Source organism: Lepidochelys olivacea (assembly GCF_965140295.1).
Source record: "Lepidochelys olivacea isolate rLepOli2 genome assembly, chromosome: 21".
NCBI lineage: Eukaryota > Metazoa > Chordata > Testudines > Cheloniidae > Lepidochelys > Lepidochelys olivacea.
Genome location: NC_140431.1, coordinates 7652275 through 7664423, shown reverse-complemented (window position 1 = coordinate 7664423; position 12149 = coordinate 7652275). Strand labels below are relative to the sequence as shown.

The 12149-nt window shown below is 50.0% G+C and overlaps 1 protein-coding gene across 1 annotated transcript in view; it reads right to left on the bottom strand.

The window, feature by feature from the left end:
* Nucleotides 1–6095, bottom strand: part of PIK3C2B (phosphatidylinositol-4-phosphate 3-kinase catalytic subunit type 2 beta) — a 74991-nt gene extending 68896 nt beyond the window's left edge. Inside the window, exon 1 of the mRNA XM_084611468.1 lies at nt 5779–6095. The gene's annotated coding sequence lies outside the window, so the exon portion shown is untranslated. The remainder of the gene's footprint in view (nt 1–5778) is intronic.
* Nucleotides 6096–12149: the final 6054 nt, after the last annotated feature.

The window sequence follows — 12149 nt, the reverse complement described above, 5'->3', positions numbered from 1 at the left end:
CTAGGCAGGTGGAGCAGGGTTTATATTTATATATAGCCCCACGTTCGGTCCAAGTCTCCCACCTCCTGCTGTGGTGAGGGTCCATCATATGGTTTAGGTCAGTCACTCAGGGGAGACCCTACTAAGTTCTAACTACGAGGTCTCTCAATTTTGTAGCACAGATGGGGGCTTATGCCACCTACCACTGTAACTAATAGAAGACACAACTTCCGGGCCCCATCGCTGGAAGGCTTTCAGTCAAGACAAGACTCCTTTCTCAAAAATCATGCTCTAGCTCAATCACAAGGTATGGGCTGGATGTGGGAGTCACTGCAGGAGGTTCTCTGGTCTGGGTTATGCGGGAAGTCAGACTAGATTATCAGAAAGATCCCTTCTGGCCTTCAAACCTATATCTCTAGACAGAGGGCCATCTCACCTACTGTTCGGTGGGCTGGGGGGCTTCTTGGGAATGTTGGATGTTCTGCCCACCCACTCAGCTCCGGTAAGGTCAGTTCTGCGCTGCACTGGTGCAGAATGCTGCACAGACAGGTGCAAGGTGCAATGTGCTGAGCAGGATGGGAAGCACGGGGGAACCTAATCTTGCATTAGGGAGATGCTGCTGCATAGCGATCAGGTTACTGCAGCCTAGGAGAGAGTGCCGAGGAGGGGACCATTTGCCAAGCCCCTCATTAGTACGATGGGGATCAGGCGAAGCCCATTTCCCTCTGAACCTCCCTTCCCCCCAGTTTGACTCTGCACCCTTGCAAGGAAGGGAGCAAGTGCAAAAGAGGAGCCGTGACTTCACCTTAACTTACATAGCCTCCATTTACACTGGGGTACATCAGCCCCAGGAGCCTGGTGGCACATCGTGCAAACGTGACACGTCAAGACCTCAAAGGTGTCCAATCTGTCATGGGGCAGGCCTGGCTAGAATCAGCAGAAACGGGGCCTTCTCCCCCTTTCCACATTTTCTATACATTGGCGGTCTCTCATCTCTGTCCTCAAGTGCACTGGTGCTGCAATGACACTTGGTGTCTGAAAGCCCACGATAAGCCAGAACCTTCTGCAACGCACCCACTTCCATTTCCTGTGCAAGGGTTTCGGTTTGGTTTGTAGCTCCACGGCATATGTCAATTCATACAGCTGGGGAAGGCCCCTTCCCTCGACCGTGGCCTCAGGCAAAGGGCACATCCAGGGGGCAGAGGCTCAAAAGAGCTCTGGGCCAGATTCTCAAGTGATCAGCACTCAAAATCAGATTGGGATTTTCAAGACAGCTCAGCTGCGATTGTGATGTGTATGGACAGATTGTCAGAGGAGCTCAGCACGTTGGCTGCTGGGTTCTGATACATCAATAGTCACCCTTACCCCTAATTACTCTTAATAAATCAGATCTACGTGTGGCTGTCTGCACACATACACATACCCCAATGGTATTTCCACTCTCTGCAGCCCTCAGCAGTCTTGTATCCCTTCTCAGAGCCCCTCTGGATTTTGATAGAGCCGAGTCCTTGAATGTTCAGGAGGTGCTTAGGACAGAAAGGCTATTAGCCATTGAACTGTAAACAGCTCCCAAGCAGTTGCATTAGCTATCTGGGCTACACCCCCCTCCAGAAGCATGTTTACATAGCTGATCCAGCACCACACGGTAACAGGTGCCGATTAAGAACAGGCATCCAGGAAGAGCCAGAAGAGCTCACCTGACACAAGCAGCAGCTGCAAACTGGGTGCACCTTGCAGGCCTGTTCCCTCCCCTACAAGGGGTTTGAAACCTTGGCAGCTCTGAGCAAGACAGGACTGACTCATGCCTGGACTCTGGTGCACTTGCAGTTACTGACTCTGCCAGTACTAGGCCCTGGGGACAGCGTTTACTGTCTGCTGCTGGGAATGAGGCTACTCAGACTCGGTGCTGTAGGATAGATAGAACCTGCAGCCCACAAGGTGAAGGCTGGTGCTTTATGCTTCTCAGGCCTGCTCCTCCCTCTCCCTGAGCACAAATGAGAGTGAATTCTCTCCTCTTTATAAACATAATCTCTATCTCCCTGGCTCCCCTCTGGAGCTCGCTGTGCCTCCTTGCCTTTGGATGTCTGATCCTTTCCTACACACTTCTAGCAAGGACAATGTATCCTGTGAAGGAGCTTGCATTGGAAGTCACTATCTGGTGGATCCTCCTGGATCACCCCTGTAAGGTGAATCTACAGCTGCAGTCCTTATGCAGGTGGAGTTCTTTCTCCCCAAATAAAGCATCCCACAACCCTTGAAGAAAAAGGTACTTGCAAAATCTCGCCCCACCCCCCAGTAACACAAGCCCATTGCCAATGAAATGATTGTTTTATCCTCTCTGCCTGGGTTATAGAGTCACCTCACAGAGCAGCCTGCGGCATCCCACAGAGGAACTACCGCTGGGCAGCACTGAAAGTGATGTAGGAGTTGGCCAGTACTCCTTCCTTCCCTCTCTGCCCCCCCCCCCCGCCCCTCTCCAAGTTTCTGCAAATACCATCGCCCCTCTGCAGCCCTGGGGAAAGGCCTGTGCAGTTAGCACGGTGCCAGGGTAAGGGCCTGGGAAAGGGAATTTTGAAGCTGGGTGGCACAGCTAGACCCAGACAGATCTAGTCACGGCAAGAGTGTGAGAAAAATCAGCTGAAGCCAAGTTTAAACCACAGTTACAGAGACAGTCCCTTCAGCTGTTCTCCAATCTCCATTTCCTGCTTGTACAGCGCTAGTCAACCTCTCCCTGGCACATTCATTCTTGCAGCAGAAATCAGCTGGAGAATGCTCAACAATTAAACCATTCATGATTCTCTTGGGTTTGATGGTGGCTGCAGTGGCAAGGACCCTGCACAATCCCCACGTGCCTTCAGACATCCCAGGCCTAAGTCAGACCGAGCAACCTGGCCAAGGACTGGACACACATTGTTATGCATCAGCAATGCTGCGCCAAGTGCAGACCAAACGGAGCTGCTAGAAACCAATCAGGGGGTCGCTCTCCTTTCATTTACACCAGTGACTCCATGGCTTTGATGCAGCTATACCCGATTGACATCAAGGGTAAATAAGAGGAAAATCCGCCTTCCGGTCTGTAAGTGGGACCATCTCCTAACACTTTCAGGCCCACTCTGTGTATAACAGTGAGGATTTTCATCTCAGTTTCAAACTGGTTACTCCTGATCAAGACTGGTGTAAGTGAGAGGAGAGCAGGCCTAGAGGGACTCTGTATTATGTGTGCACACACAGGGCCAGATGCACTGATGCTGACATAGGTAAATTACAGGGGGCTTCATCCCAAAGGAGGGCAGGACCCTACTACCCCCAGCCTCTGGGCTTCTGCCAGGGAGATCCTTAGCTCACAGCTGGTGCCCCATAGAACCCTGCCTATCCCACCAGGGGAGGCTGCTGAGATGGTACATTGCATTAGCATACTCCATGCTCCCTGTAAGGAGGGTGAGGCTGCCTGGCTATCTACTGTTACAGCCCCCACCCCTACCCCTACCCCTATCTGCTGCCCCAGGAACTCTGCACAACACCCTGGGAGTATCTGGCCCACTACATGTATGGAGCTGATGGGAGCACACGGTACAGTGACACACACACACACAAATGTATCCATTACCGGTATTCAGATTATACACACAAACTTGATCTATTTATCTATAAACATATGAAGGGGGGGGGGGTCTGTTCTACTGGCTGCCCACAGAAGTACAAGGCCAAAGGCAGACACTTTTAGGACCCAGAAGCTCTGCTGATGTTCTCCCTGATCCCACTTTGCCTTTTGTTTAACATTATTCATTCACAGTAAGGTGGCTAATGAGTGTTCATCTGCCCTGTTATATTGGTGGGGCTAGAAAGCCTGGTTTGCCAATCACATTTTTTCTCTCTTGAATAGCTACACTGCGGTTGATATTAAAAAGCAAGGTTGTATTTATCGGATCACACTGATATCAGCTTGCTATAGCATAGCTCCTGCAAACAGTTAAGCGCATGCTTACCTTTCTGCACATGAATAGCCCCATTAAACCCTGGTGCTTACCATTAAGCATATACATAAGAATTTGCAAGAGCAGGGCCTAGGATATTCCTTTCCAAAAGCAGGAAAACATCACAGTTTACTGTGACATGATCAATAAAATGACAAGTGCCTTCTTTTTAAAAATGCAATATCTAACACACACATACACACATTCCTTCCCCAGGCTAAGAACAGGAGCCCTGTCGAGCAGCACAAGGAATCTGATCTATGCCCCTTGTGAGTTAGGAGAAACACATATATACACCCTGCTCCAACCCAGCAGAAATCTGGAGCAGCAGGGGGAGATTGACATCATGGAATAGAACAGAAAATCTAGAGCTTGATCTCTCTACCACTAAGATCTTTGCTGACAGGCAACTTTATAATTTGATGCAGATTGCTGTATTGTCTGGCTAATAAAAATAATGCAACTTTTTCAGGCTGACTGTACACTTAATGGTCAAGTTCCAACATTTTGTTTTCATTCGATTCGATTATTTAGTGCACTATCCAGCTCTCCCAAAATCCTGTTTTATTTTGCTATTATTTTTAGGGTTTACAGTTCCGGGGGGGAGAGGGGGGAGAGGCTGGGCTTGATTTTTTTGGACTGCACACAGGAAATGAATCATAATAACTCTGTATATGATCCAATTTAGCACCAAAACTTTCTCTTAATAGGGCAGGTATGATTTTTTTTACGAGGAAAAAAGCAAGAGTGTCTCTTTCATTATGGATTTTGCTATGCTGATTATCATTTTAACCAGGCTTACAGTAGGATCCATATACATTACAGATAAAGCAGTCTATACATACAATGCATAAATAAGTTCCTTATGTCTCCCTTAAATGTAATATACAAACAGTCTTGTCACGCAACAGGGGACCAGAATGAAAATAAACACAGAAACGAGTGTCGTTAACCAATGGGAGACTTCAAGAAGGAATGGAACTCTACAAGTTCCCTACTGGGGGCCGAATTCCCCTGGTGTTTGCACATCACCTTTTAAAAAATATAATCACATACAGGAACAGATCCCAAATCCTAAACCTCTTTCAAGGCCGCCATGCACTTTCCCACTCCTTGGAGGCTTGTTTTATTGCTTGCAAATAGGAAAAAGAAAAATCTTAACAAAGGAGGAAACATTTTCTCAATCCTGCCAACTGGAAAAGTCACAGCAGAGGGGAAGATACCAGGATCCGCTCTGCTTTGTTGTGAAATGTATTTATTTTTTGTGGCCCGGTCTCCCTTCTTTCTGCTGGGAGCAGAAAGAGCCTTGGAAGGAGGCTGGAATGCAAAACAAATGTCTCCAAGGAGATCCTGGCCATTTAGTCACATGTTAAATCCACTGAAAGACCCGCTCCCCGCTACTCCAAAAGGGGAAGGGTGGGGGGGGAGATTAAAATAAAAACCGGTTTCACTTATTTGAAATAACCATCTCAGAACGCCCTGCAGCTAGGAAAGGAGGTTAAAATAAACCAAGGATTTGCCTTGCACCCCACAAACATTCCCCTGCAGTTGGGATCAGTCAACAGCCCCCCTCCTCCAGCAACCTGCTACCGACTTCTGGCTTTTGCTGCTACATTATATCTAGGGCTGGGACTGCAGTGGAAGAACCTTTTCCTTCTCCCTGTATTGTTGCACCTTCAATGTTTCCATTTTTTCAAACGGGAAATTCCTTCCCCATGTTAATCCCAGGCTCTGCCTAATCAATGTCAAACAGCTCCGAGTCAATTTCACGTCCCCCCTCCAGCCCAGTTCCACTCCCGAGAGCAGCCGCTGGTCAGTTTCTTACCTGATGTTCGCACTGCGATTTCCTGGGCTGTGAAAATAGTGCACGTGTATTATTTTGTGTGCTCCCTCTTACTCTTCCTCCCTCTGAGTCTTTCACACACACACACACCCCTCTTCCTCCTGTGGATGGTTCTTCCAAAAATCCTCAGTGTGATCTTGTCCAGAATAGATGCTTGTGCATCTGTGGGACAGATAAAATCAAAGGAGTAAATGCAGAAAAGCGTCCCTCCTCGGATGGTAGATGGCAGGAAGGGGTGAAGCCATCAGACTGCAAAATCCCCACAGAGCAAAGCGAACTAGGCACAGAAAGAGAGAGAGAAAGCGATGCAGCCAGGGGAAGACAATAGAGAAGAGGAGAAGAAAAGGGATGTGCCATCTCCTGGAGACCTCAAGCATTGCACCCCTGAAAGCTTGCTTTGAAAGAGCCAGCCACAAGCACACTGATTGCTCTCTGAAGCAACCAAAGGCAAATCAGCTCCCTAAACCCAGTGCCTCCCTTCCTCTTTCCCACCCCCTTCTCCATGGGTAATAGGGGTCTTAGATTCGTCAACCCCAGAGTTAAAAAATCATGAATCTGGTCTCAAAAATTATGAGAATAGTTTGCAAATCTTTTTTCTTTTTTTTAAGTTTTGGGTTCATTTTATTTGTTTCTGAGCCCTCAGAGTGCACTTGGGTCATATCCATTAAACTTAAATTTTTTTTAAATAAAAGCTGAGATTCTCACCTATTCACATGAATCCAGGAACTAGGGCTTTAAGAAAAACACCAAATATTGTGAGACTCATGACAAAATAGTGAGAGTTGGCAACGCTGTGGAGTGTACTTTCTATTGCATTCTGTACAGGTTCTTATATTGCCCACATCACAGTAGTATCTGAGCACCTTCCATTATGTGACATGACTAAGAGCTCTCAGTTTGTTCTGTATTTCAGCAGTAACCATGCACAGGATCCTGCCTTGTGACACAAATCTGTGCTTTTAGTGGGGTGCATGATTTTGCAACATGAATAACACATTGTGGGTTGCTGTCTCTCAGGAACAAACTATGTCCCTATATTTAACATTCACTTGTCCTTTGTTTCACTGACACACAGGTGACCATCCCAGAGGTACGATGGAAGTTCTGTCTTTTCCCCTGAGGCTTGGAGAATTACAACATTTTTAGAGTCCAAACTACCATGCTAATTTTCAAAGTGCTCCCCACTGATGAGGTGTTAGAGACTACAATAAATATCTGTAATTTCATATAATAAAAGTATTGTCCAGTTCTAGCTGAATGGTACCCATGGGGCAAAACTGCCAACCTCAGTCTCAGCAGCAAGGCCAAGAACATGGAGACCCAACTTTGCCATTCAGAGCTAGAGAGGGTCCCCAGGTTTGGGGAGCCTAGAAGCACATGACAGAGAAGTGTGGAGGACACCTGCCTCGAAGCTGCTTATGCCGGACATGCTGTGTGTATTACTAAGAGATGGGCCTTACTCCAGGGCTGTCAATCTGGGACCTTTCACCAGAAATTAATTTTAAAAATATATATTTCAAACATCAGGAATTAAACTCACCCTATGAGATCATAACAAATTGGACATTTATTCCACTGAGCTCACCACCAGGCCAGCTGAGGTTACTGTCACAAGCCCCTTTGATTTATGGGCTGGTTGGGGTCAGCACATCACCATCTGGTTATTCCAAGCGCCCTGCTCCTCCTCCAGTCTCCCAAGACACCTTCCCACACTCAGCTCATCATCTGTGCTGCCTCTGTACCGCCGTGTGTTTGATTTTGTCCCCCCCTCCTGAGTTGCAATGGCCTGATTTTCAAAGGCACCGGCAGCTCTCATTGACTGCAGTGGAGTTTGTGGTGGCTCAGTACTTTTAAAACTTGGGCCACTCTCCTAGTTAGACTATAAAATTGTTGGAACCTTGGCTCAGATTTTCAAAAATGCTCAGCACCCAAAAGTGGGACCAGATTCTCCAAAGACCACAGCTCCCAGTTGGGCATCTAAATGGGAGATTCTGAGAAGGGCACAGTACCCTGAGTTGTTGTTCTGAGTGGGAGCTGCTGAGCCCTTTTGGAAATCTGTTCACTAGATTTAGATTCCTAACTGGGAGCTGAGCACTTTTGCAAATCTGTCGCCTTGTCTTTTTAAGCACTTGGTCAAACACCATGTTAACCCTACAGCACTTTGGGGATTAACAATAATGACGGATTCTTCGACATAGGAAAGAATCTTTCATGAACTAACCAGCCCTGCAGCAGAGTTTTGCCTCACAAAGGCCAGTTACAGACAGTTCTAAAAGGTTTGGGAGAAAACCAAATCATAGAAGCCCATAGTGAATGTCATAATTTTATACCCCGGACCTTGCACCCAACATTAAGGTTTGCACATCAAGTTGTTGCCTTAGTGACTTTTTCAATAAAAGGTGTTTTCTTCCATGCAGCTAATAATCCAAAAAATTTGCTGGTAAAATCTGCCCCCCAATGGAGAAAGATAACAATTGCATTGGAGGAAAGAAATGCAAATGTTGGAAGAGTAGCACTTACTCGACTTGACTTTAGCCCTTTAGCCTTTTAGTTTGACTTTAACCCTCCCACTACACCACACTGAAGCTGATTAGTTATAGCATGGTGCTGTTAAAGCTCCCTAGGTCAGTATTCTTATTGCTGAGGCCAGAGATGCTAGAGACATCAGACCCATTAGAAATGGTCTAGTTACTCATCCTTTCCCCAGGATGGGATGGTTTTCTGCAGTTTATTTCCTAGCACTTTATCCAGAATAATTTGAAATATCCCAAATGATGTGGCTTCCACTCCTACCCTCGGGGAAATGATGCCTCTGTGTAACAGATCTCTTCTTTCACATATTCAGTCTAATTTTTCCTTTGCTTGATTCCATTCCTTCTGCCAGGCTCCCTGTGATAGCCCTATTTGGCCTGGAGGAGGCCAGCCAAAAACAAAGGAGAATTATTCCAGCTAATGTTCCTGTCGTCCACATACCAGGTCCCCTTTTGTTAATTTCCTGATGCACAGCTCACTACCCACCCCAGTCCTGGATTCCTGATCCTGGGAGTTTTGGAGAGGAAAAGTGCTGTATACATATAAAGCATCAGTATAACTACAATGATACTAAACATCCATGACTCACTTGATTGGATTCCAGGCAAAGGCATCTCACTGTGTTCCCTTGCACCTCACAGTAACCCTGTCCAACCCTCCTAATCTGAGCCCTCCAAACCCAAGGGCATTCCAGCTGGCCAGCTCTCCCCTGCCTTTACTGATGCTTCATGATTTAATCACACGAAAAATAAACTCCTCTTCCCTAGCTGCCAGGCCCCATCCTTTCTCCTTAAATAGAACCAATTGCTGGATTAAGAGACAGATCTGAATAATCATCAGCTGTATATTGATGCTTTACAATTATATAGCACTTCTCATCCCCAAGGCTCCCAGGATCAGGCACCAAGGACTGGGGTGGGTGGGGAGCAGTGCATCAGGATATTAACAAAAGGGGACAGGTTATAGAGATGACAAGAATGGCCAGCTATAAAAGTTAAAGCAGACAAAGACTTCTTAGAGAGATTAAAAAAACTCACGTTTCAGGGTTTAAACCAATCTTCATAAGGGATTAGGGAGATCTTTTCCTGGGATTATCCTGCATCTGCCACTGCAGGGTTTCTTACACCTTCTTCTAGAGCAGTTGGTGCTGGCTACTGTTGGAGATGGGATCCTGGGCTAGACAGCCCCTGGACTGAGCTGAGATGGTCATTCCTAGGTGCAAAAAGAAAAGGCGGACTTGTTGCACCTTAGAGACTAACCAATTTATTGGAGCATAAGCTTTTGTGAGCTACAGCTGAATGCATCCGATGAAGTGAGCTGCAGCTCACGAAAGCTTATACTCCAATAAATTTGTTAGTCTCTAAGGTGCCACAAATCCTCCTTTTCTTTTTGCGAATACAGCCTAACAGGGCTGCGATGCTGAAATCTGATTCCGAGGTGCCTAGACCCACTTATTTTCAGTGGGCATGAAAATGCAGAAGAGGCTAGAATTGCCATACTAATATTAATTCATTGTGAGCACCAATTTTCACAGTCCCCGCACTGTGCAACTTTAGATCCCCATCCTGCCAGGCCCAGCCAGAGTCTTACTTCTTTCCAAAGGGGGGCAAACCGGGTGGGTGCAAGGATCCCTCCAAACAAGGCATTGCAGGCTCAGGGCCCCCAGCCCGCTCCCTGGCCAGCCTAGCCATTAAGCAGTGCCCCGGGGTGGAATCCCTGGAGCGGCTGGGGCCAAGGCAGAGCTGCGTTTGCCAAGTACCATGTATACGGCAGAAAAAGCCCTCTCTACAAGAGCGCCCGGATAGCTCAGTCGGCAGAGCATCAGACTTTTAATCTGAGGGTCCAGGGTTCAAGTCCCTGTTCGGGCGCAGAAGCTTTTTCGGGGGGGGGGGGCGTGGAAGCTCCTTGGGGGGGGCGGACTCCAAGTGCTGCGTTTTTAAAAGCCCCCCCAAGTCTTTTTACCGAGCGCGCGCCTGCGTCACCCCCCTGCGCGAGCCCGGCGCTGCTCCTCCCGCCCCCCCCCGCGGGGAGTCGAGCCGGGCCCAGGGGAGGGGGGGGGAAGGCTTTGCAGCGGCTGCTGCGGGGGGAACAACCTAGGCGGAGGCGGAACAGGGGGAAAAGAGACTGAAAAATGAAGGAAGAATAAAAAAAAAAAAAAGAAAGAGTTTGGAGCATTCGCCCGAACAGGGACTTGAACCCTGGACCCTCAGATTAAAAGTCTGATGCTCTGCCGACTGAGCTATCCGGGCTCCTGGCGTCAGCCGGCCACTGGGAGAGCTAAGAGCGCTGAGCCGCAGGCGGGGCGGAGCCAGGAAGCGGCGGCTCCTCTCGCCGGGCGCAGCCCGTGGCAGGGGCTGGCCCGGCGCTGCGCCCGGCGGCGGAGAAAGCGGGGCGGGGCAGAACTGCCCCTGGCAGAGCCGGTGCCGGAGGGCGAGCCCTTGCGCCGGGAGGGGCCCCGCTGCATCACGGGACATGCTGTGAGCCCCCAGGCCTCTCTGTGTGGCGGGCGTGTGGTCAGGGCTGATCGCTCATCGTCCGAACAGACTTTAAAGGGTTTGGTGCAGACAGGACAAGTTTGGTGTCCACACACGGTGTGCTGGCACATTTTGGGACATTGCATTGCCCAGTGACCGTGTGGGGCACAGATCACACCCTGGGGGTGCCCTGCATTGCCCAGTGACCGTGTGGGGAACAGATCACACCCTGGGGGGCCTTGCATTGCCCAGTGACCGTGTGGGGCACAGATCACACCCTGGGGGGCCTTGCATTGCCCAGTGACCGCGTGGGGCACAGATCACACCCTGGGGGTGCCCTGCATTGCCCAGTGACCGTGTGGGGAACAGATCACACCCTGGGGGGCCTTGCATTGCCCAGTGACCGCGTGGGGCACAGATCACACCCTGGGGGTGCCCTGCATTGCCCAGTGACCGCGTGGGGAACAGATCACACCCTGGGGGGCCTTGCATTGCCCAGTGACCGCGTGGGGCACAGATCACACCCTGGGGGTGCCCTGCATTGCCCAGTGACCGTGTGGGGCACAGATCACACCCTGGGGGTGCCTTGCATTGCCCAGTGACCGTGTGGGGCACAGATCACACCCTGGGGGTGCCTTGCATTGCCCAGTGACCGCGTGGGGCACAGATCACACCCTGGGGGTGCCCTGCATTGCCCAGTGACCGTGTGGGGCACAGATCACACCCTGGGGGTGCCTTGCATTGCCCAGTGACCGTGTGGGGCACAGATCACACCCTGGGGGTGCCCTGCATTGCCCAGTGACCGTGTGGGGCACAGATCACACCCTGGGGGTGCCTTGCATTGCCCAGTGACCGTGTGGGGCACAGATCACACCCTGGGGGTGCCCTGCATTGCCCAGTGACCGTGTGGGGCACAGATCACACCCTGGGGGGCCTTGCATTGCCCAGTGACCGTGTGGGGCACAGATCACACCCTGGGGGTGCCCTGCATTGCCCAGTGACCGTGTGGGGCACAGATCACACCCTGGGGGGCCTTGCATTGCCCAGTGACCGTGTGGGGCACAGATCACACCCTGGGGGTGCCCTGCATTGCCCAGTGACCGTGTGGGGCACAGATCACACCCTGGGGGTGCCCTGCATTGCCCAGTGACCGTGTGGGGCACAGATCACACCCTGGGGGGCCTTGCATTGCCCAGTGACCGTGTGGGGCACAGATCACACCCTGGGGGTGCCTTGCTTTGCCCAGTGGCTGTGAGGACACAGATCCCTGCACATACTGCAGGGCGGGGTGCACTGCTTAAGTTGGGCCCAGTTCTGGTGGTTGCTTTCCTTCCTCCAGCTCGGTTT